At 40.7% G+C, this 24,162-nt stretch overlaps 1 protein-coding gene across 11 annotated transcripts in view; it reads right to left on the bottom strand.

The window, feature by feature from the left end:
• The window catches only part of RBFOX1 (RNA binding fox-1 homolog 1), a 1,935,778-nt gene that overhangs the window by 493,181 nt on the left and 1,418,435 nt on the right, over positions 1-24,162 (bottom strand). The gene's annotated exons all lie outside the window — the stretch shown is intronic.

Below are 24,162 nucleotides of genomic sequence, written 5' to 3'. Positions count from 1 at the left end.
GAGCCACGCACACCAGTAACCCCAACGCAACAAGAGAAGTGAATTTAATTGTCCGGATTTCTAAGCAGGCTCTGTTGACATGAATGAAGGCGAACAGGAATTCTTTTCTTCAAAGAAGATCATTTTCTAGCCAGAGGGGAGGGGGAAAAAAAAATCAATGACATAATTAAGAAAATAGACTAGCAATTTGGAAACTGTGAATGGAATTAAACACAAACCCGCCACAGAACCCGGGGCTGCAACGGCAACGCAATCCAATGACTGTGAGGCCAAACTGGGAAATGCACGAGGCCGTATCAATAATTGAGTGCCCCGCATCCCCCACGCCTGAAGAAGTGATCACCGCCACTGTAAATCCTGTCTCGGAGTGATGCTCGAGTCTTGGACGGTTATATATACCAGGGCGGTGGCATGCTTTAGCCTACTCTCTGCATCTCCAAAGTTTCCCAGCGAAATGCCATCTCCCGGGAGAACGTCCTCACAACAAATTATTAGCACGGCTCTACTGATCATCAACTCAATGGCAAGATTCTCAATAAATTTCATCTGCACCTTTCCCGAAACCTCAAAAAAGGCATTACGCCCCCTCTGCTGACCACCGTTTTTACGATCGCTATTGTATTCGCAGGGCAGTCCATTTTATAGAGCATAACAAACTGCCAAGTGCCAGCGCGGTTCCCTCCATTACCGAGGCCCATGTATTAAATTTAGCGGAGCACGGGACCGGGCTGCAGATATTGCGAGGCCCGCCACCGGGTGCCGCGGAGCCTAATGCTATCAGCCTGACAGATACACTGACATATTAAGTAGCAGATCATGTATTCATATTTGGAACCGATGTTGTTTATCTGTTTAGCTGTATATTTGGGGGATTAGCCACGATCTTTCAAAATGAGCACTGCGTTTGGGAGCACAGGGGAGCTGACAGCCAGGGCGCCGGGCCGGTCATTATTTCCCTTTCTCGGCAGATCAATTATTACTTCTCTTAACGACCTGCTATTAGAGGGATAATGGACATGGGAGCGCAACCCAGAGGAATGCTGTTTTTAACAGAAATGGTTTATTTTTGTCTTTTGCCTTGCACCAGTGTAAATAAACTCTAATGATATATTTTTTTCATTCCACCAGTAAAAGGGAAGGTTTCCTTGGCTTTAATCATATGCACGTCTTCTGACTTTAAGACAGGGGTTGTTTTCTCCCTTCTCCTTCCCTTGTCAGTAAGTGTTTGCTTATTACAACAAAAGCTGCCAAAATTATTGAATTTCCCTTTAAAAATCTTGCTTTTATTCTAATGCTACTCAACCATTCGAGCCACTTCTCTTTTGAAAAACATGAGTATTGCGATGATCTCCGCCCAATATGCTCATCCCTCATTGAAATGTACAGATCCACAGAAACGAGAGTCTAGAAGGAAAATATCCCAACAGCCAGAACTTGTCAAGTTTTCTCTCCATGGCTTATGTATAAAACAGAATTTGGGGCCAAAATATGCATTTCTTTCATGATATCGCATATGATTTTTTAAATTATATGTCCTTTCTTCCCCTCTATGACCCTCCCTGAAAAAAAAAAAAAACACATTGAGAATATGGTATTAAACTCTTTTTTAGGTCAGGGGTTCTGGTATTAAAACCTGCCTTTTTCCTACATCCAAACCATAATATCAAAAGCTGGTTTTGCAATAATGAGGTCGCTCCTGAGAGCCAAGGAAGTACCAGGATGCATGAGAACAATATGGTGTCTGCTCTGACTCTAGTCTGCAAATTCATCAGAATCACAAGACAGGAAAAAGTCTCCTGTTGAAAACGAAGATTCCGGAACTCAGCCAACATTCCGACTTGCAATGTCTCATGTGGGGCTCGGGAATCTGAAGGTCTTGCAGGCACCAGGGAGATTCTGTCAACCAGCTGGTCTTCTGGGCGACTGCGCTGAGGTTGTGCAGCCCAGGTCTGGAGACCTAGTTCATGAGTACATATTTTATTAATGAGATGAGTCCAAGCATCACATGGAGGACTTTTCATTTACTTCATCTGGTGAGAGGCTGGGCATCAGCATTTCTTATTGTAAAAACACATTAAATGTACCATTTCAGTGGGTTTTGAGTGTGCAGCAATGTTAACTCTATCCACAATGTTGTACAACAAATCTCTTGTGATTTTTCTTCTTGCAAATCTGAATCTCTATACCTATTAAATAATAACTCCCCATCTCCCCCTCGCCAGGTCCTGGCAACCACCCTTGTACTTTCTATGAGTTTGACTCCTCAAAGCACCTCATGTAAGTGGAATCAGGCAGTATTTTTCTTATTGTGACTGGCTAATTTCACTTAGCATAATGTCCTCAAGCTTCATCCATGCTGTGACATAGTCCAGGATTTTCCTTCCCTTTTAAAGGCTGAATATTGTCCCACTGTATGGACAGACCACCTATGCTTTATCCACTCATCTGTCCAGTCATCGAGGCTGCTTCCACCTCTGGCCTGTCGTGAATAATGGTGCACTGAGCAGGGGTTTGCTGGGCACTAGTATGTTTTAAACCCCCTCAGTGACCCTCGTATCCTGGCAGGATTAAGGACTACTCCAAGATATTGTAAAGCCCTTCACCCCTAGAGTTAAGATGTGGCCTCCTGAAAGTTATGCCATTTTGGAAGCTTAGAAATAGGGAAAATTTAAATTGTATATGTTCCAATTATTCACAGGACCATTAACAGACCCTCAAATAAGAATCCTTCCAAGAGACTGAGCAGCTGATTTGCACAAGAGCTCTGCTCGGATGTAGGAGGGACTGCTCGGCTCACTGTCTGCCAGAAAGAGGAGACATCCGATCTGAAGGAGGCTCTGCTGGTCTCCACAGCGCTCCTCTGTCTGCTGGCGGGATGCTACACACACAATACTTCAGTGCTCAGAGTCAAATGAACCTGGATTCGAATCTCAGCTCCAGGCACTTGCCAGCAGGTGGCTCACAGTGAGTCTCTTCAGCCCCCTTTCCATCAGCTCCTCACCTGTGGAATGGAGGTTACATAACCTACCTGAGCACAAGCAATGGACATGAATGGAAACCAGTACCTGACCAAGCTGGCACGTCTAAGCAGAAGCTATTATTCTTACGATGAAAAGGACAATTTAACGTCAGGAATGCCTCACGTGCAAAATATCTATCTGATTTCAAAAAAAAGAATTGGCTACTCCCATATATAGCTAATGTGTCTTCTCTATACAGGACTGATGAAAAACCTGAAGACAGTCATTGCTGTACCACTGTCCCCCAACGGTCTCTTCTTGGTGACATCCCAGAATCGCCTGACAGGTTATTAGTGAGGTGAGAAGATGGACATTGTTCTTGGTCTCAAAGGGGGGAGGTTTGAGAAAAAATATTGCTTATTATTAATTTTTATTTAGCTTTTATTTATCAAGAAAAACAACACTGGAAATGTCATTGGCTATAAAATCTACATCTCTTTCTTAGATTCTGTATATTTTTATCAATTGTACATTGACTAATACTCCATTCATTAAAGCATTCAAAATATACTTACTATGCAGCCTCTCTGGGTCAAGCTCTATGTTACCCGTTGGGGGGTGGCAGTGAATGACAATGGGGTGGAAGTTGGAGGGGCTCATAAGTGTGTAAAAGAATGATTGTCATAAGAAGTAGTAAGTGTAATAATATAAATGTACTCAGAGAATGACAGGAGCACACTGAAAAGCACCCAACACATTCTACTGCCTTTAAAACGATGAATCTTATTTTTTTTTAAGTATATTTTTATTTATTTCACAGAAAGAGAAAAAGAGAGGGAGACAGACAGAAACATCAATGATGAGAGAGAGAGTCATTGATCAGCTGCCTCCTGCACCCTCCCCCAACTGGGGATCAAGCCCGCACCCCGGGCATGTGTCCTGACCTGGAATCCAACCTTGATCTCCTGGATCCTAGGTCAATGCTCAACAGCTGGGCCACACCTCCATGGGAAGTAAAAAGCAATGCAGAATTCAACCTCTCATGTAGAGATTCATTCATTGCTGATTTATTCATCTTTCCATCCATCTAGCATCCATCCATCCATCCATCCATCCATCCATCCATCCATCCATCCATCCATCTCTCCACCATCTATTCTTTCATCCATACAACCATTACCCATCCTTCCATACAATCATGCACCCCCTTTTCTATAGTGTGATAAATGTCTTTTTAAAGCCAGGAGTTGTGCAAGCCCCTAAGAATCCAAAAATAGTTCAGACAACTCTATTTGGACTTTCAAAGTTTGATATTTCTGCCTCATTCCTAAAGACATCTCTTTATAATTCCCATATGAGCCTTACCATTATGCGGCTAGCCACCGGATGCATAAACTTAAAGGTAATCGGAACTGCTGCTTTCCTCAGTAAATAGAACAAATCTCTCCATTTGTAATCCAAGAGTGTTAAGATACAGCTTTCTCCTTGAATACCCCCGGCTGCATTTATCACATCCCTGTCAGTGGAGGACATTATTTTTGTGTCCTGGTGTCTATTATTTTCTTCTGAAAATGATTTTCCTTTTCGTGACTCCCCCTGTACTACGTCCAGTACATGGGGCTGACTCCTTCACCTCAAATTGGGGTGCTTACACAACCCAAGTCTAGCCAATGAAAATGCCTCATTGCTCTAGTCAAAGCAACTGGTTCAGTGGCGGGGCCAAGCTGAGTCAATCAAAGCAATATAAAAGTTAAGAACATTGTAATGGTTAAAAACTTCACTTACTTGGTTTGATTCCTATTAGAAGTGTCACTTTGGGCATGTTTCATAATCACTGAAATAGACTTGATTACAAAAGTAGTCCTAAGTCATTACCCTCTTATCTATCAAAGTTGTTTTGCTATATGACTATCAATATCCTCTCAAGAAGTGCTAATCTATTTCCCTTTGAATCTGGACTGGACCAAAAAGGTGGCAGAAGTGACAGTGTTTCAGTTCCAAGAATAAGCCTCAAAAGGCCTTAAGAAATTAGGCAAGAAATAAAAGGCATCCCCATAGAAAGGAAAAAGTAAAATTATCTCCATTTGCCAATGACACCGTCCTACAGATAGAAAACCCTAAGGATGTCACCAAAATACTGTTAGAACTAATAAGCATTTCAGTAAAGTTGCAGGATACAAAATCAATTTACAAAAATCAGCTGCAACCTGGCAGGATGTGGCCCAGCAGTTGAGCATCGATCTAGGATCCAAGAGATCACAGTTTGATTCCCAGTCAGAGCACATGCCCGGGTTGCGGGCTCGATCCCCAGTCGGGGGGGGGGGGGGGTGTAGGAGGCAGCTGATCAACGACTCTCATCATTGATGTTTCTATCTCTCTCTCCCAATCTCTTCTTCTCTCTGAAATCAATAAAGATATATATATTTTTAAATCAGCTGCATTTCCATATACTAACTATAATCTAGCTAAGAGAGAAATAAGGAAAATAATCCTATTTACAATAGCAACAAATACAATTAAATACTTAGGAATAAACTTAACTGAGGGGGAGAAAAAAAATCTGTACACTGAAAACTGTAAGACACGGATTAATGAAATTGAAGAAATAAATGAAAAGATCTGTGTTCACTGATCGAAAGAATTAACATTGTTAAAATATCCATACTACCCAAAGCCAACTACAGAATATCAAAATTCTAATGACTTCTTTCACAGAAATAGAAAAAGGAAACCCAAAATTTGGTATGGAACCACAAAATACTCCAAATAGTCAAAACAAACTTGAGAAAGAAAAGCAAAACTGAAGGCATCATGCTTCCTGATTTAAACCACCTTACAATGCTATAGTAATCGAAAGAACATGGTACTGGTATCGAAACAGACAAATAGATCAATATAACAGAATCGAAAGCTTAAAACTAAACCCATCCATATACGGTCCACCAACATTTGACACGGGAGCCAGAAATACTCAGTAGGGAAAGGGTAGTCTTTTTAATAAATGGTTTTGGGAAAACTGAACGTTCACAGGCAAATGAATTAACTTAGAAGAATTAACTTGAAATGAGTGAAAACTTAAATGTAAGATATGAAACTACAAAACTCTTAGAAGAAACATGAGAAAAAAGCTCTTTGATTGGGTCTTGGCAATGGCTTTATGGATATGACACTAAAAGCACAAGCCACAAAACAAAGTCAACAAGTGGGACTACATCAAACTAAAAAGCTTCTGGAGAATGAAAGAAATGATCAACAGAATGAAGAGACGACATACTGACTGGGAGAAAATATTTTCAAACCATACACCAGATAAGAGGGTAATATCCAAAATATATTAGGAGCTCATACAACTCAGTAGCAAAAAGGCTACTAATCCAATTAAAATCATCAGAGAATGTGAATAGACATTTTCCCAAAGAAGACATACAAATGGCCAATAGGTACATGAAAAGATGCTTAGCATCACTAATCATGAGGGAAATGCAAATTAAAACCACAAGGAGACATCACCTCATGCCCGTTAGAAAGATTATCATAAAAAAGACAAGAGGTAGATGTTGGTGATGATGTAAAGAAAAGGGAATTTTTGTGCACTGTTGGTAGAAATGTAAATTGGTACGGCCACTACGGAAAACAGTATGGAGATTCCTCAAAGAATTAAAAATAGAACTACCATATGACGCAACAATTCCACATTGAAGTATGTATCCGAAAGAAAGAAAATCCCTATGTCAAAGAGATATATGCACCCCAATGTTCATTGCAACATTATTCACAATAGCCAAGGCATGAGAACAACCTAAGTGTCCACTGATGAATGACTAGATACAGGAGATGTGAAGTCCACACACACATGCGCGTGCACACACAAATATTATTCAGCCATCAAAAAGAAGGAAATCCTGTCACTTGCAACAACAATGGTGGACCTTGAGGGTATTATGCTAAATTCATAAGTCAGACAGACTAAGAAAAATACTGTAGAATCTCATTTACATGTGGAATATAAAAAGAGCTGAACTCATAGCAACAGAAAGTAGAATGGTGGTTGTTGGAGGCTGAGAATGTGGGAAATGGGGTGATGTTGGCCAAAGGTTACAAATTCCCAGTTAGAAGATGAATTAGCTCTGGAGATCTAATATAAAGCATGGTAAAGTTAGTTAACAATTCTGTATTACATACTTGAAAGTTGCTAAGAGGGTAGGCCTTTATATGTTCCACAGGAAAGATAGTAGTTATGTGAGATGATGGAGGTGTTAACTAACCTTATTGTGGTGATCATTTCAGAATATATGCATGCATCAAATCATCACGTTATACACCTTAAACTTACACAATGTTATATAGCAGTTATAATTCAGAATGGGAAGAAAGCCTTAAGCACTTCTGCCCTTTATTCTTGAACAGTTGTGCTGGTCACTGTGGCTTCCCTAACTCACTGTGAGATCCAGGCTAAGCTGCTGAGGGTCCATGAAAGGCACGTGGAGCAGAACTGAGCCATCTCAGCCAAGGGCACCCTGGAAGATCCAGGTCCTCAGATCTGGCAGCCACAGACTCATTAGCAAGCACAGCTAAGACCAGAACTACCATACGAAGACTTGTGAGAAACAACGGATGGTTACTTTTCAAAGCCACTAAGCTTGGGACTTGTTTGTTACACAGCAGTAACTGATACAATTATTCTGGGCCTGAATTTCAGCATCTTAAAATTAGGTTCATCACAGTGTCTGTTTTACAGGCTTGTTGTAAAAATTAAAGGTGCTAATAGAGTTAATACATATAAATTACTTAAAAAGTGACTGGTATTTAGTACATGCAAATATTATTTCAAAAACAATCCTCTTTTTTGGTGAGAATATTTAGAAAGAGAAAGAGAGCATTTGTTTTCCACTATAGCTGCCCCTTTGGTGGAAAATAAACCTGAAACTGTTACATCTCTTGAGCTGCTAGCAATGATGTCAACAGAAAAAATCAGAGAGAAAAAACACACAAAACCCAGAAAAGGTAGATTTCACCTGATATATCAGTTACCCTGAACCCAGTCTCTCCCTGGTCTTTGCAGTTATATAAGCCAATAAATTCTCTCTTCTACCTAAGCCTGTCTGAGCTGTGATTCTGTTACTTGCAACCAAAAGTGTCCTGATTAATAAATGCTGCTTAAAAGTCCTTATATTCTTGCAAACTACCTTTCCTTTATGTCAGGTCATCCTAATGAGATGCAATGAGGCTTTGGCTGGACTCTATAGGGTTACAAAAAACACGTGGAAGAAAAGAGCCCATTCCTAAATATACAACCCAAAGGACAGTGGAAAAAAGTTTATTCATTGCTTAGTCTGAAATCACCACCATGCCTCGAATTGTCACTTTCTTCATTCCTGAATCCAACCTTATCCAAACCCTGCTTCAGCACCGGCTTGCCATCCCCAGCACACATCCCGGGCCACACCCACACCCACACCCACACAGCACACACAGCAAATACTATATCCCAGAAGACTGGGAAGTAAATCCCTGTCAATTAAAATGGCTCTGTTTATTTCTTAACAATAAAATATGTATAAATCCATGCTTTGGTATTACAGTTCCCACAAAAGGGTGATGATACTAGTATTCAACTTCACACAGTGACAGTACCCAATAAATTATTATTCATAAAGTGCTTCTAACCTGATCTGAGATATAGAAAACACTATTAGCTACCCTTAATATTATTATTATTACTATTATTTTTAATCCTACCTCCTCTCTTGCAACCAAACAAGCAAACAAGTTTGATATGGACAGTGGATAATATTACATATTGCTGACAATATCACAAATAAAAGGATATGGAAAATATTAAATAATTTTGGTTTTGGAAGAGAGCTGTACCCAGTTCACAGAGACTTTCTCTCTCCCTTAGCTGTTTAGACCAAAGGAGTCTAGAGAGGAACATTTAGATTCTCTTTGCCAAGAGTTTTGAATTTAAATCAGAGGCCACCCCTTAAAACTCTTTGAAGTTGGAACTATAATAAATAAAACTTTTTAAAAGAACAAATTAAGTTGAATTTTAGAGCAAATAACTTATTGTCACTGTAAGTCAGTTTCCCTGTAAAGTGGAGTTAATGCTGTCTGTCTCCTTGGTCACTGTAGGAGGTAAAGGAGAGAAATGAACAAGTGCTTAGAACCGTCTCCAACCTGGCATCTAATAAGTGCTCAAAAAATGTGTGTTATCTTTATTTTCCAAAGGAACAAAACACTGGAAACTTATAATCCAAGGGGTTATAAAATTTTAGCAACAACCACAAAAAAATGGACGTTTAACCATGACTTCCCACGAATAAAAGAGTTGCTGCTAGTGAGCGTTGTCTAATATTTATTGAGCAACTATTTGCTTGCCACACTGCTAACGAACTAAAGGCGTTATCCCCGTTAATACTCGTGCCCCTCTGGGGAAGACAGTCTTTCAACGCCCACTGCAGGGATGAGAATGCTGAGGTTTAGGATGATGGAGTCATGAACCCCAAGTCCTGCATCGGGGAAGCGGCGGAGCTAAGGTGTGACCTCAGGTCTGACCCCCAGGCCCGTGCGCTTCACCCCTGCAGAGTTCTGCTGTCTCCATGCTGCCACTTTTGGTTTTCTTTCAAGAGAGCAGCTTCAACAGAGAGCTCCCTTCACCCTAAACCAGATGCTGTCCTTCATCAGCCAGCCCCCTGTTTCCACATGGGGGCATCTGCCTCTGCGCCCGGGCCAGCGCACGCGGGCCGGCCCTGGGAGTGGAGCTAAGGGCGCCCCTGCTCCCGGGCTCGGTTCTTAATTAGACCCTAGGCCTGACGCTGGTGGGTGACCAGTCACATCTCGGGATTCACTTCCCTAGCTTATGAAGCAGTCACAGAGCAGAAGTGGGATGCGCACTGTTTCTGCACTGTTTCTGCACTGTTTTTACGGGAAGGTGCAGCTTTCGCAGGGGCAACCTTTGCACATAGCCAGCTGCTTTTTCTCTGTGGGTGAGGAGCTCCGTTGCCTGAGGGGATGTGGGGATCATTCTGATGTTAACATTTTGGGAGGGGATGGGAAAGGAGCTGGGAGGTCAGGGGTTTAGTGTGCTATCCTGTTGGAGACATTACTAGAAGTCTTTGGAAAAATCCACAAGTTATTATTATTGAAAGAGAGGAAGGGAGGAAGGGAGGAGGGGAGGAAGGAAGGAAGGAAGGACACTGATAAAAAAAAGAAACTGATCCAGTGACCAACTCTTGCCCCCATCCCCAACCCAGCTCCTGTGTAAAATAAATCAGTGGACTCCTTATATTGCAAATTCTAAATACAGAAAGGGATACCTTATTAACTGTAAGTAATCTATTGTTGCAAAGTATTATTATATAAATATAAATAATAATATAAATAAAAATTATAAATGTAAAGGTAAAAATAAAAATAAATGTAAAAGTAAAAAATATAAATATAAATATAAATATAAATATAAATATAAATATAAATATAAATATAAATATAAATATAAATATAAATATAAAAATGTCCAAATAGGCGCCCTCTATTTCCCCTAGACTAGCTCCTAACATGTGGCTTTTAAAAAATAATTATTATTTTGTTTACTCAATTTACATATATTTTAAAGTGTATAATTTTTGCCAGGGACCATGCTAGTGACTGAAGATATAAACATTAAATTATATATAAAGACTACATTCTCATGTAATTTATTCTTTAGAAGCTTATTTTTTTTGCTGTTCAAATATACTGTGACATTTAGAGAGTACAGTTCTATACATTTTAACATAGTGTACAGACTTTTGTAATTGTTACTGAAATTGGGAAACAGAATAGTTCCATCACCCAACAGTCTCCCTTGTGCTAACCCTTGGTAGTTACTCTCCCCACCCCTAACCCTGCAACTAGGGATCTGTTACCCATCCCTATACTTCTTTTATAAGAAAGTCATTTGATGGAATCATATGCTATGTAATATTTGGAGACCAACTTCTTTCACTCTGCATAATACCCTTGAAATGGATCCAAGTTGTTGCCTGTATTAATAGCTTGTTCCTTTTCAGTGTTGAGTAATATTCCATTATATGACTGTACTCTAGTTTGTTAATCCATTCACCAATTTGAAGACTATGGGTTGTTTCTAGATTTAGGCTATTATAAATAGAGCTGCTATAAACAGTACTTACCGGTTTTTTGTAAGAAAAATAGCTTTCATTTCTGTGGGTGAAAACCAGGGAAATGAAAGGCTACATTCATTATGCTAGGCTACATAATAACCACATGTTTAACTTGGTAACAAACTGTCAAAATGCTTTCTAAAGTGACAGGCTCACTAGCAATAAATGAGAAATCCATTTTTTTCCCCAAATCCTCACCGGCAAAAGATAATGTCAGTGTTTCCAATCTTATGCACTATACTAAGCATTTTAGTGATATACCATATTTCAGTTTTAATTTGCATTTTCAAAACAGTTACTGATATTAAACATCTTTCTATGCACTTATTCGCCTTATAAATATTCCCTTTGGTAAATTTTCCATTCAACTTTTTTCTACTTTTTAAATTGGATTGTGTGTTTTTTCTCTTGCTTTTGAGTTTTGAAAGTTCACTATATATTCTAGGTACTGCTCCTTTGTCAGAAAGACAATTTGCAAAGATTCCCTCCCAGTTTATCCTTTGACTTTTCCTTGTTTTAAAAGAATACTTTGGAGATCATTGTTTTTTAAAATATTAAGTCAAATTTATCATTTTTGTTTCCATTGTGCTTTTTGTATCCTGTCTAAACCTTTTAAACTCACAAGAACATGAATACAGGGTGGGGCAACCATAGGTTAACAATAAGTAATAAGTAATGAAACAAGACTAAACTCTGTGTTTCCCATACTCACGACTCTAAACCTACTTTTGCCCTACCCTATATTTTCTCCTGCCTTTTCTTCAAAAATTTATAGTTCTCATTTTATATATAGATCTATAATTCATATTGAATTAATTTTGAATTTAGGTATGAGACTGAGGGTGAGGCTCCTACATTTTACAGACAGATTTCTAATAGTTCCAATACCATTTATTGGAAAAAATAATAATATCTCCCTTATGATGCACCTTCTCCAAGATTCGATTAAGTGGCAGGTTGTGGTGGGTCTACTTCTAAATTCCCGATTCTGTTTTGTGTTCAGCACATCTATCCTTTGTCAGTCCCACTCTATCTTGATTACTCTAAGGTTATAGGAGATAAATATGTTCACCTAACTTTACTCTTTCGTCTTCATTTGGATGGCCTAGTTTCTTTGTCTTTCTCTGTGAGCTTTAGAGCCCTTATGTTTATATCTACAAAAAAAAAAATGCTGGGATTTTGCTTTGTGTTCTGTTGAACCTTTAGTTTGTGGAGAATTAATATTTTTGCTATGTTGAGTCTCCTAATCCATAAGCACAGTAGGCCTCCCTATTCATTTAGATCTCCTTCTATTAATTTCAAAAACAGTTTGTAGTTTTCAACATAAAAACCTTTGTCCAGTTTGTTGATTTACACCTATTTCATTTGTTGGATTCCAAACTTCTTTGCTAGGGGATAGATGTATGATTAATATTTGTGTCTTGACCTTGATTCTTGGGACCCTAGTGAACTCACTTATTAGTAGTAAGAGGCTGTGAGGACTTCCTTGGAATTTTCTACATTATTGCATTGTCATAAATAGGTACACTTTGATTTCTTCCTTTCTAATCAGTGTACTCTGTATTTTTTTCTCACTTATTTCTGTAAGATTTCCAGGATAGTGCTGCATGGAAGTGGTGAGAGTAGACTTCATTTTTATGGTCCTGCTCCCAGGAAAGAAACATTCAGACTTTCACCATTAAGTATAATGTTAACTATCGGGTTTCTTAGAGATATCTTTATAGGTTTGAAAAAACTCCTTGCTGTTTTTTGTTAGTTGAAGTTTTTGTCATCAGTGTATATTCACTTTTTTGAAGTATTTTTTAGCATTAGTATATATGGTCATGTTTTATTTTTTTTTTCTTTATTATGTTAATATGATGAATTACATTGATTTTTCAAATATTAAGCCAGCCTTGCATTCCTGGGGTAAACCTTACTTGGCTGTCCTGTATCATTCTTTTTATGTGTTGCTGGACTTGATTTGTTAATATTTTTGGATAACTTTTTTATTGATTTTTATGAAGGGTAGTTTCTTTTCTTTCTATGTCCTTTGCCTGCTTTTAGTATCAGGTTAGTTTTGACTTTGTAGGAGGATTGAGACATATTCCCTGCTTTTCTATTTTTGAAAGAAATTGTGTAATATTGGTGTTTTTAACATTAAACGTTTGGTAGAATAACCAGTGATGCTATCTGGGCCTATGCAGTTTTGTTTAAGATGATTATTTTAACCTTCTTGGGTGAGTTTTAACAATGATTTTTAGGAAATCAGTCTGTTCCATCTAAGTTGTTCAATACATGTGCATAGATTGTGATAGTTCCTTAATACCTTATTACTGTGTGTGTTTTTATCATCTTTGTCATCTCAGATTTTTTGGTCTAGACATTTATCAATTTTTTTATACTTTAAGAAAAGAAAAAATAAAATAAAATAAAATATATATAACACTTCCAAGTTAAAAAACAAACAAACAAAGAAGCAGTTTTGGTTTCATTGATATTCATTATTGCTCTTCTAGTTTCAATTTAATTGATTACTGTTCTTATATTTAATACTTCCTTCTTTCTGTTTGCTTTTTTTTTTCATTTGTTTAGCTCTTCATTTCCTATACTTTTACTATTGGGTGCTCGGGGATAGAGTACAATAATATTTAACCTATCTTCCTGGTGCAGCTTAATCTTACAGACGGTGGGGTTTACCCATTTACCAAATACCCCACCTGACAAAGATCTTCTTGGCCTCTCCTTCATTAGTATTTGGCCAACAAAACTGACCAGTCTAGTACATCCACCACGTTTTTGTTACCCAACCCACAGAAATGGTCTATCCCATTGTCCTCAAATCATATGCTAATGCTAAAGACAGTTAATAGCTTTGAGTAAATTCTCTGGATGGCAGATATCAGGCTAACCTCTTTCACTCTTTTTTATGACATGAGTCTACAGACTCTACCGTGGTTCCCACCTTGACCCCCACCTCCGGGTATCCATGCCTTTGCACCAGCTCCTCCCCTTGAGCATGGGCGGGATCTGAGACTTGCTTCTATCCAATGGCACAGAGCAAAGGGGATGGGATGCTTGTGATAACACACATAATACGTTATTACGTAAGATCATAACACCTCTTTCGTTGGGGTCTCTCTCCCCCCCTTCCTCTCCATCTCTGGCTTTGAGGAAGTAAATACCATAAATCCTACAGCCACAAGGAAGTTAATTCTGCCAACAACCTAAGAAAATTAGGAAGCAGATCCTGCACCAGGCAAGCTTCTGGTGAGAACCCAGCCCCGGCTGATACCATGATTGCAGTCAGTGAGATCCTAAGTAGAGGACCCAAGGAAGCTACTCCCAATTCCTGGACCACAGAAACTGGGAGATAATAAATGTGTATTGTTTTAAGCTTCTATGCTTGTGGTAGTTTGCAACACCGTGCATGAATACAAATCTTACCAAAGCTCTACAAGGTAAGTATTATTTTCCCCATTTCTCAGATGGGACAATGGAAATTCTTAGAGGCTAAGGAATCTCTCCAAAGACATACATTATGCAAAAGATTGAACTAGAATTTCAACGTATAAACTTCTGATTCCAGAAACTGTGTTCTTAATAACCATTAATATTGACTCACCCCCGTGTCCTTATGGCTTATAGAAACATAGAAAATTGAGATTGTTAACACATTGCCATTGATTCAAAATTGTTTGCCAAACTAATAAAAAAAGCTAGGCTGTTCATTGAGAGGATAACCCTTTCCCCACTGCTTTAAAATACAACAGTGCACTTGCTACAAATACAAAATACTTGACTTGTATTGTCCCATCATGATCTGAGCCCTGGTTACATTTCTAACCTCTCTGCCTTCTCTGTCCAGCCTTCAACCTGCTGTCTTTTCTTCAATGTCCTGAATTCCTTGCAGTTGTGCCGCTGCATCATATTTCAGTTGACGTTAGGTATTTTTGCTTAATGTTTATCAAACTGTCTTCATCCTTACTTGTCTGACTCCTTCTTGGCCTACAGCTCTCAGCTTCGACAATCCCTCCTCCAGGAAGCCTTCCCTGCCTGTTCCTCTGGACTATGTGCTCCCATAGAATCCTAAACGTCTCTGTCCAGCACATATTACACATTATTTAAATCATCTGCTGGTTATTCCCAGGAGGCTGTAAAAGCCTTGAGGAGATATCTGCTCCAGGTTCTTTGCCCCATCATATGTCAATGCCTAGCATGAGAGCTGGTACAGAGGAGGCAGTCATAGCCGCCAGCCACATGCACGTTGGGGATCTCCAGAAACTTCTCTGTCTCCATTTATTTTAAAAGTGAGCAGAGTGCTGCTTAAAGAATCATCTAATGGCAGCTTCACTGGCATCCCACCAAGTCACACGAATTGCATTTTCATATCCCCATGGCCTTTGGCTGGTGTCATGGGTTATTCATTTTCTTTTCTAAAAGGTTCAGTTCTAAGCTTTAATAGACTCACTGAATGGAAATATACAGTAGGCGAGAGCAGCAACACATACAGAGCTTAGCTATTTATTGACTATTTATTTGCTTGTGAAGTGAGGCCTCATTCCAATAAATTGGTTTAAGAGGAGAGGTTGTGAAGAGGAGAGCGCTTGGTGCATGTGACTGCAATATTGCTACCCCGCTGGGAACCATAGCCACAAAATGTAACATCTTTGCCTCAAAAGCGCTTTGGATGACTCCTCAGGACCTGCTCGGGGTAATCATCCCTTCCCCCTAGGTTTTCAGAGGTGGACTGAGCAGCCGGGAGAGTGAGGACTTGATTGCATAGCCATCTGAGTTTTCCCACTGTCTGGACATTTAGGTGGTGAAAATGAATGTAGACCTAATATATGGCTGGTAAATGGGACAAAAATGTGGACCTCTGGTGTATCACATGGAGAAGGCAATTTTAGAGATCACTGCTGACTGCGCCTCAGTATCTCCTCTGTAAAATGGACACAGGATGGTACCCATGGACTGAGCGTTGCTGTGAGGATTAAATGAAAAGAGATGCATGAAGCATTTAGCGCAGTACCTGGCACTCAGTGGTTGCTCAATAAATATGAGTTCTTCTTACCATTACCCTTAACACAAAGCTGTTACAATATTAAGTCCTCAATAAATGACATTGGCCATTATTACTATCATTGTTTTATGCTTTTCTCACTGTTTCCCAGGGTAGATATTTAATAAATGTGGTAGGAAGTGTCTAAGACAGTCTCCAATGACCCCTTTCCTTGTGGCACTCCTTCTGTTGAGAATATGTGAGATTAACTGACTCATTTCCAATGACGTGAATAAGCACAAGTGATGGGGTGGCATGTCTCAGATGAGGTAACACAAAAACTGTATTTTCTGTTTGGTGTCCTCTCTCACTCTCCTTGAATGTCTTACTCTGGCGATGAGCAGCCTTCTAGAGAAGCCCATGTCAGTGAGCTGGGCAGCAGACCTCTGAGGCTCGCCAACAGCCACCCAAGAGAGCTCAGAGGTGGATCTTCCCCTAGTAGGGCCTTCACATGGCTTTTGTACCAGCCAATACCTACCCAAACTACTCAACAGAGATGCTCCCCTATTCCTGACCCACAAAAACTATGAGATAATAAGTGTGTGCTATTTCTAGCTGGTAAGTTTTAGTGTAATTTATTACATAGCAACAGATAACTAAAGCAATAGTATTAGCGTGTATTTTCCATAAGAATGGAAGCTCCACGAGAAGAACTTCTGTCCATCTTATTGAAAGCCGCTTATATAACATCGATCAACATTCCTGGCACATCAACAAGGGCTCAAAAAATATTTTTCCATGAAGGATCTTGGGCCATTTTAAAGATTCATCAGCATGGAAATGAATCACAGTGCCTGAGTGCATCACTAATGTAAAGGACTCACACCATTTTTCTTCATAAAAGGCATAGCACTAAATGCTAAAAATATATATATATATATATATATATATATAACTTTGGACCCTTATTTGAGGATCATTATGGAATAGGTGATTTTGAAGCAAATGCTTTGGTGTCTTCTCCCAAGCCTTATCCCATTTGAAACCTCAAAACCCAACTCCAACTCCTAACAGCATCAGCTTCAAAGCCAAGTGACCCTTCTGTACCCAGACAATTTTCCAAATTTTGGGTCTGCTCCAAAGCAAACCAACCAACAAATACGGTGTATTCATCAGTCCTCTTTGGCTGTGAGCAAAGCACGACTGCTAACATGCCAACACCTGATGCAGCAGCAGAGGGAGGCAGAGACGGGCGTTAACAGAAAGGAAGTCTGCAGAGAGACCTGAGGGGGTTCCACGCGGCCAGTCCCCAACGTGGGGTGCAGAGTGGCCAAGAACAAGCCACAGGCTCTGTCACTCCACCCAGACAGGGAAGGAAGGAAGAAAGGGACACATCTCGGCTTTGAGGAGACCGTGTCAAGGATGAAAACATGTTTTCGAACCATTCAAATGACCGAAGAGAAAGATCTTGGGCCAGAGGAGACGACTGTATGGTACCCAGTTTCTCATCAGGCCCGTGGTGTCGCTTTCATCTGGAGCCGTGTGCCGGTGCTAATTCTCACCTGCTTGAGTGCTCCCTAACACGGAGGCGCTCGCTCATGCTCTGACGCAGACTGCACGGTCCATTTCTAAGCCTTTATTAAAGGGTACAGTGATCCTGTACTGCCTTCCAGGGTAGAAATTTAGAGCTGTGAGGTATATGGCCTTGGGTTTCCATAGAAAAATGGCAGCTTCCCCAAGGGTACATGGTTTTCGTACTAGCTTGGGCATAAAATGTCCAAAATGTGTGTGCAGGTGCACGTAGGCCCAGGCGCGCACAATCACACATACGTATCAGTTTCCTAAATGTTTTGTATTTTGCCCCTGAAAGCTAACTTGTCTTTTAAGTACAATTTAGAGTTGAAAACGCAAAAAGGTTTCCTTTTTTTTTTTTTTTACTCCTTTTTTTTCTTAATGTGGCCTCAGTCTGAGTTGAGGGACCATTTTGCCAAATTCTAGGTGAGAGTTTTTTGGCTCATAAAGTTCATTATATATTCATCATTTCTCATATAATTACAATTTACTAAGCAGCAGTCACTACATGAATGGCACGATGTGTGATTTTTTCTTTTTAAAGGCTCCAAGTTTCTACTTCTAGAAATACATCCCACATACAAAGTCACCCATGCACACACACATACACAGCCCTTACTTAGATGGTCATGTAGCATTTCCATCAATGAGGGAGCAAATACGCAAATAGACAAGGACAAGTCTCTAACCTAGGGTATTATGTAGCTTCACACAACAAAATAGCCTACACTTGTGACATGCAGAGCTCTCCAAAGCGTATTCCTTGAGTGGGCGGGTGCTGAATCAAAGGAGGCTGCACGGGTGCTCCTCTAGGCTGAAATAACACCCATTCATACATTCATAATGTGAACGTGCATTCAGTTGAGGCACACGTGGCTGTTTTTAGGGGTCTAAGTGGCAGTTTTGGTCAATGGGAGAGCAATGGAGTGGTGGGATAAAAGAAAGGGGGGCTTTCACTGTTTGCTTTGTAAGCACCTTTACTGTCTAGACATTTACCATAGTCCTTTCTTCTTAACTGTGTGATCAAATAATCCACCTAAGTCCAAAAAAATAGGGAGTTATGGAACATTCCTCTTGCCCAAAAAGGTTGGAAACTATGCTTTTGGGTCTCCACAGAGGGCTCCATTTTGAACTGACTGTGGTCCCGCCTGTCCTAGAAAATGTAGATATGTTTAATTATCTGTTTGGTCAGGTTCCTAAAGCCTTCTCCGTGTGGACACGAATGAGTTCAGTCCACCCTTGTACTCCTGTGCCAGCAACAGCGCTGGTGACCCCTGGAGAGCTGGAGCTCTCGCTGGAAGGTGGGCTCCTCATTTGATTCTTTCCCCCCAAACATCAGTTGAGTAAGTGCTACACGACCATCGTCACCGTTACGTCTATTGTCACTATCATTCGTGTTATAAAAATGATAAAATACAGACCTAGAAAAGATGGCCGATCTTCGTCACCCAACTACCAAATTGCAGACAGGAAGCTGCAAGCCGGGTCTTCCGAGTCACGGTCCCGTGAGCTCACTGCTTTGTCGCACATGCATGCGCACACACACACACACACACACACACACACACACACAGCTCATGCATTGAGGCTGCATTTAAAAGAACCTTAAGTTCTCAGACTCCAGCATAGTTTCGATCCCCTAACAGTGCGTGTGGAGCTGTCCAAGTTTCTGAACATGAGAGTAACCCGGTGTACAAAATACTTTAGCAGGATTTGTTTGTAGGCCGCATACAAGGCGAATGGCACATAAAGACAAAGGTTACGTCTGGGTGATTCGGATGCCTTCTCATCAGACGTATAATAATTTAGATTCGGTGGAAGGCACAGCATCACACAATATTTTGGTCTCTAAGGACATCTCTCTCCTTTCGGGCCTCTCCCTCGCCCCCTCGCTCCCTGTCCTCTCTGTCCCACGTGAGGTGCAAGCCCCTTAGGCCGGGGGTGCCCTTCCTTCGGGGGGAGGCCTCGGAGGAGGCAGGAGGGCCTTGGGTTGGTCAATGGTGGGCGAGAGCGCGTGCGGTACAGTAGGCCGTCCGCGGCTTTTCGGTTTGGCTGATCAATTTATACAGCTGGATGTTAGCCCCGGAATTATCAAGTTGATTTCCCTCCTTTGGGGAACAGAAATCAAATAAATTTGCCGGCACCTTGAAGATAAAAAGGTACAAAGTACCAACCAGAATAGCTTTATAGAGACCGAGTCCTTTCAGATTAATCGAATCTTCTCCAGTAGAAAAAGTTTTATATGAGGCGCAGGTAGGAACCATTTTTATCCGAGCAAACGCTTAGTAATTTACTCCTAAAACTCCTGGGAAACCCAGGCATTTCTTCATCGGGTTGAAAACACAGGGGACAAGCTGCTGGAGCTGACAGATTCAGCGACTCTCCCACCCCTCGCTGCCTCTCCCCCCAACTGCAGAATTGTATTACACACGGCACACATTTAAAAACGTAATATAATCAAAGGAAGCATTATTCTTACAAAGGCTATTAAAAGAGCTAAGTAAATTCATACTGTATAATAAAAATGATTTATTTACTATGGAGGAAAAAATGGTGGGGAAAACAGTGCAGCTCAGCTCCATCTGCAAAATCAGATTCCCGTGGAATATTAATCTTCATTGATTAGCTGAGAAGGGAAGCAAAGCTTTACACTTTCACTTTTACAATGTAAGTTAATTCAAACGCTTCAGCCTGACAAAGCCCCATCTGATCACGCTGAACTCCTTAACACCGAGCATTGCGGAATATTCTACTCGCTTCTTGAAATCATCAATTTATGTCCAACAACATCTGCAGGAAAATGAGATTTGCCAAATGTCTCAAGATAGGGAAGCAGAGCTTCGTGGCTTTTGAAAAGAGCAGTTTTTCATAACCTTTTTTTTTTTGGCACTTGGCTCTTCTGGGAGAACAGGAAAGAAATAAAGACTTTCCCCCAGAAATACTGTACAGCCCCCCATTTCATGGGGCGCATCAATCCTTCGGTGTCTCCACAACCAAAGGTTAAGAATCCTAATTTTATATCGCCGGTGCCCCTGAGAACAATCACCCCGTTTTCGCCACTCATGGCTGCTTTGGGGGCTACAATAAATGCAGGAAGACGTTTCCGTCTTCAGTCTCTCATATTTCTCCTGACACTATCACTTTGTCACATTATTTTTACAATGATGAAAACACCCTAAGTCTTGTGTCTAGACTATTAATGCCAGTCTCTACTTGGTCGGGCCTCTGCCTCATGTAACTATGGGGAGTGGATATCGCTTAGGGTCTTTCGTGTCCCAAATTAATACTCCAAATGTCACCAGCCAACTAGACTAATCCTTGTGTCTAGACATCTCTGCTCACTATTAACCACTGAGCTCATGAAGGTCTTGAATTTTACAGCTGAAATAACCAACTGTGCAGGCTCAGTCTCTCTTTTAGCCTTAGCTCTGCGTTTTGTCCAAATCTTAACTCCACCCCTACTTGCTGTGACGGGCAGGCGGCTGCATCCGTGTGCCCCTCGGTGCCCTCAGCTGTAAAGGGGAGGTGGTGGCATTAATTATTACTAATAGCAGGTGAATGAGAATTCCTCTGCTCGTGTGACATGATCAGAGACATCTGTTCTACTCTTCAGGTTTACTCAGTAATCCCTATCACAGTTTATAGTTATATATTTGTCTGTGAAATTGTTTGACATGTGGCATGACATTAAAGGTTCAATGAAGGCAGTGGCTTGGTCTCAATGTTCCCCCATCACATGCCCAGTGTGTAGCAAAGGAAGTGTCTGCTCCCAAAGGAAGTGTCCATTTATACTTGTTAAATTAATGCATGGATGGATGGACGGATGGATGGATGGACAGATGGATGGATGGATGGACGGATGGATGGATAAACGACAGATGGATGCAACTACTCAAGGGGCTCACCTCAATTTTGGTGTTCTGTTTGGAATCAGCCCCTCTCCTTTACTCAGTCCTGGAATCAATTGGTGCCTTTAAATAGAGGAGGAAATTCCGTCCCTATATGACTGTCTTTATTCTTAGGGTCCTTTCTCCTAAGTCTAGGCTCAAGATCTTTGGGACCTGAGAAGTTCTGTTACCACCTTCAGCCTCCAACCACAGAGACCCTCCCCTTTGAGCTGAGTCATCCTGCCCCACCTGGTTTACAGATGGCCTCCCTCAGTGGCCCAAAGGAGCATCACCTCCAGGTAGGAAGTGCCCATCTGGGAGCATCACCATCTTTCAGGGCCCCATGTGGCTTTAGAGTTTTGAAAAGCAGTTAATGAACCATTAATTTCATTGGCGGTGGGAGAATCTGATGAGTGGGCTTGTTTTCAGTAACACCCCCTTCTGTCTCTTTCTTTCAGGGGATGGTAAAGAGGGAGAAGATGACAGAACAGCAACCTGAGGAGTCTTTTGCATAAAACAGTTAGAAGACTTCCCAAGATAAATGTTAGAAAAATCTATGTGCATCTTTTACTGACTTCATATGTTTATCTGTTTTTAAAACTAGCTTTCCCAAACTGAAAATCCAACTCATGCACATTGTAAATTTTAAAATAATTAGAAGGGGTCACAACCCTTTGCCCATCCCAGCTCCACTGACCAGGAGTAACTTTTCAGGCGTTAAGAGTGTCTGGCGTTTCCTTACTTATGGCCCCTTTTCCATCCCATTGATGAATGGAGGCGTCTCATAAGAGCTTGCCAATGTCAATGCAGATGCATCGACCTCAGTCTTTCCATAAACGCACAGTATCCAATCAGAAGGACGTATCACGACTTGTTTAATCAGCCCCACCTTGCCTGGCATTTAGGAGCAACAGCAAGACTGCATGGGTTTCATTACACGTGCATCCTTGTGCCCACGGGCGAGTATACCTCTGAGATAAATGTCCACTAGTGCCGTTAGACGATCAGAGTACTGGCATTTTTAACCGTGATGGCTGTTGCCAAACAGTGGTATTAACTTACATTCCTATACACTGGGTTGGCTTTCATACTTTATGATCTATTAATAATATATTTAACAACCCCCCGTGAATTGTGCTCAAACACACAAACACATATGGGCAAAGACATATGAAGTAATGAGTAATGAAGTCATTAAGAATGAAGTAATTATCTTGTCCGCCTCCACACACCCAGTGCAGGCACACCTCATTTTCTTGCGCTTCGCAAATATTGCATTTCCATCAACATGAAGGCAAGACTCTCCACCAACAAGAAGATTACGACTCACTGAAGGCTCTGATGATGGTGAGCCTTTCTTAGCAATAAAGTATTTTTAACTAAGCTGTGTACATTTTTTTAGACATAGTGCTATTGTACACTTAATAGACTAAAATACAGTGTAAATATAACTTTTATAGGTACCTGGAAACCAAAAAACTTGTGTGGCTTGCTTTATTGTGATATTTGCCTTATTGCAATAGCCTGGAACTGAACCTCCTATGTCTCTGAGGTGCACCTGTGCCTAGAACAACATCTTGGAGAAAGTAGGTGCTTAGTAAGGTTTTACTAGATAAAGGGATGGATCGATAAGTTTTATACTCAGCCTCTGTGTAGTTTAACAACTAAAAGTCATACATTACATTGTTCTCTATCTTGTGAGTGCTTTCAAATTCTTTGAGAAGGCAAGCAAAGAACAAAGTGTATATAAATAAAGGTATAAATGTTACTGGTGAGGGCTATAAGCCCCATGTTAGTAAAATATATTTCATTTTATTTGATTAACTGAAAATTGGTCATCCCCGCATCATATTTCTGGGATCAGAATGATTGAGCAGCATGGTCCCCTGGTTCGCCTCTCCCTCTTTCCCCATCTGCCTGATCTTTCATCACTTTCATCTCCTTTTATATTTTCTAGGGCAACTGTATATTCCAAAATGATGGTGGAGAGAAGAAAAGAGGAGGGATACTCTATAATTTTTTAAGTGAGAACATCCCTCCGTCCTTCAGAGTCAACCAAACACATGATCTGGACCTCAGCTATAGAAAAAGAGGTTATTGTAAGTGACATTTAAGATCATTTTCAGACACAAGAGACATATGGAAAAGAGATTAGAAGATTTGAATTCTGTGTAGGCTTGATGGCTATAAAAAGAAACCCCGCCTACTCCATGATTCCATTTATATAAAATTCTAGAAAAGGCAAACTAATGTATAGGGACAGAAAGCACACCAGCGGTTGCCTTGGGGAAGGCAGAAGCTGGAGGGAGAGATGACAGAGAGACAGGAGGAAACCTCTGGGGGCTGGAGACGTCCGTTGTCCTGATTGCAGTGATTGCTTCCTGGGTGTGTACATCCATCAAAACTTATCAAACTTCCTACTTTAAATACGTGCTGCTCAGTATGTATTCATCAGTCCTCAATAAAAAATAAACTGTCCTGCACACAGAGGAGATTGTATGAGAATGAAGAAGTTCGCAGGTGAGGTCCAGCTCTCACCCTGGAGTGGCCCCTTCCCAGCCCTTTCCAAGCCGATGCCAGCTGCAGAATGTGCTGTG

This window comes from Miniopterus schreibersii (genome assembly GCF_964146895.1).
Source record: "Miniopterus schreibersii genome assembly, chromosome: 3".
NCBI classification, from domain to species: domain Eukaryota; kingdom Metazoa; phylum Chordata; class Mammalia; order Chiroptera; family Miniopteridae; genus Miniopterus; species Miniopterus schreibersii.
The sequence above is the reverse complement of the archived record's forward strand: the minus strand, read 5'-3'. Positions and strand labels throughout refer to the sequence as shown.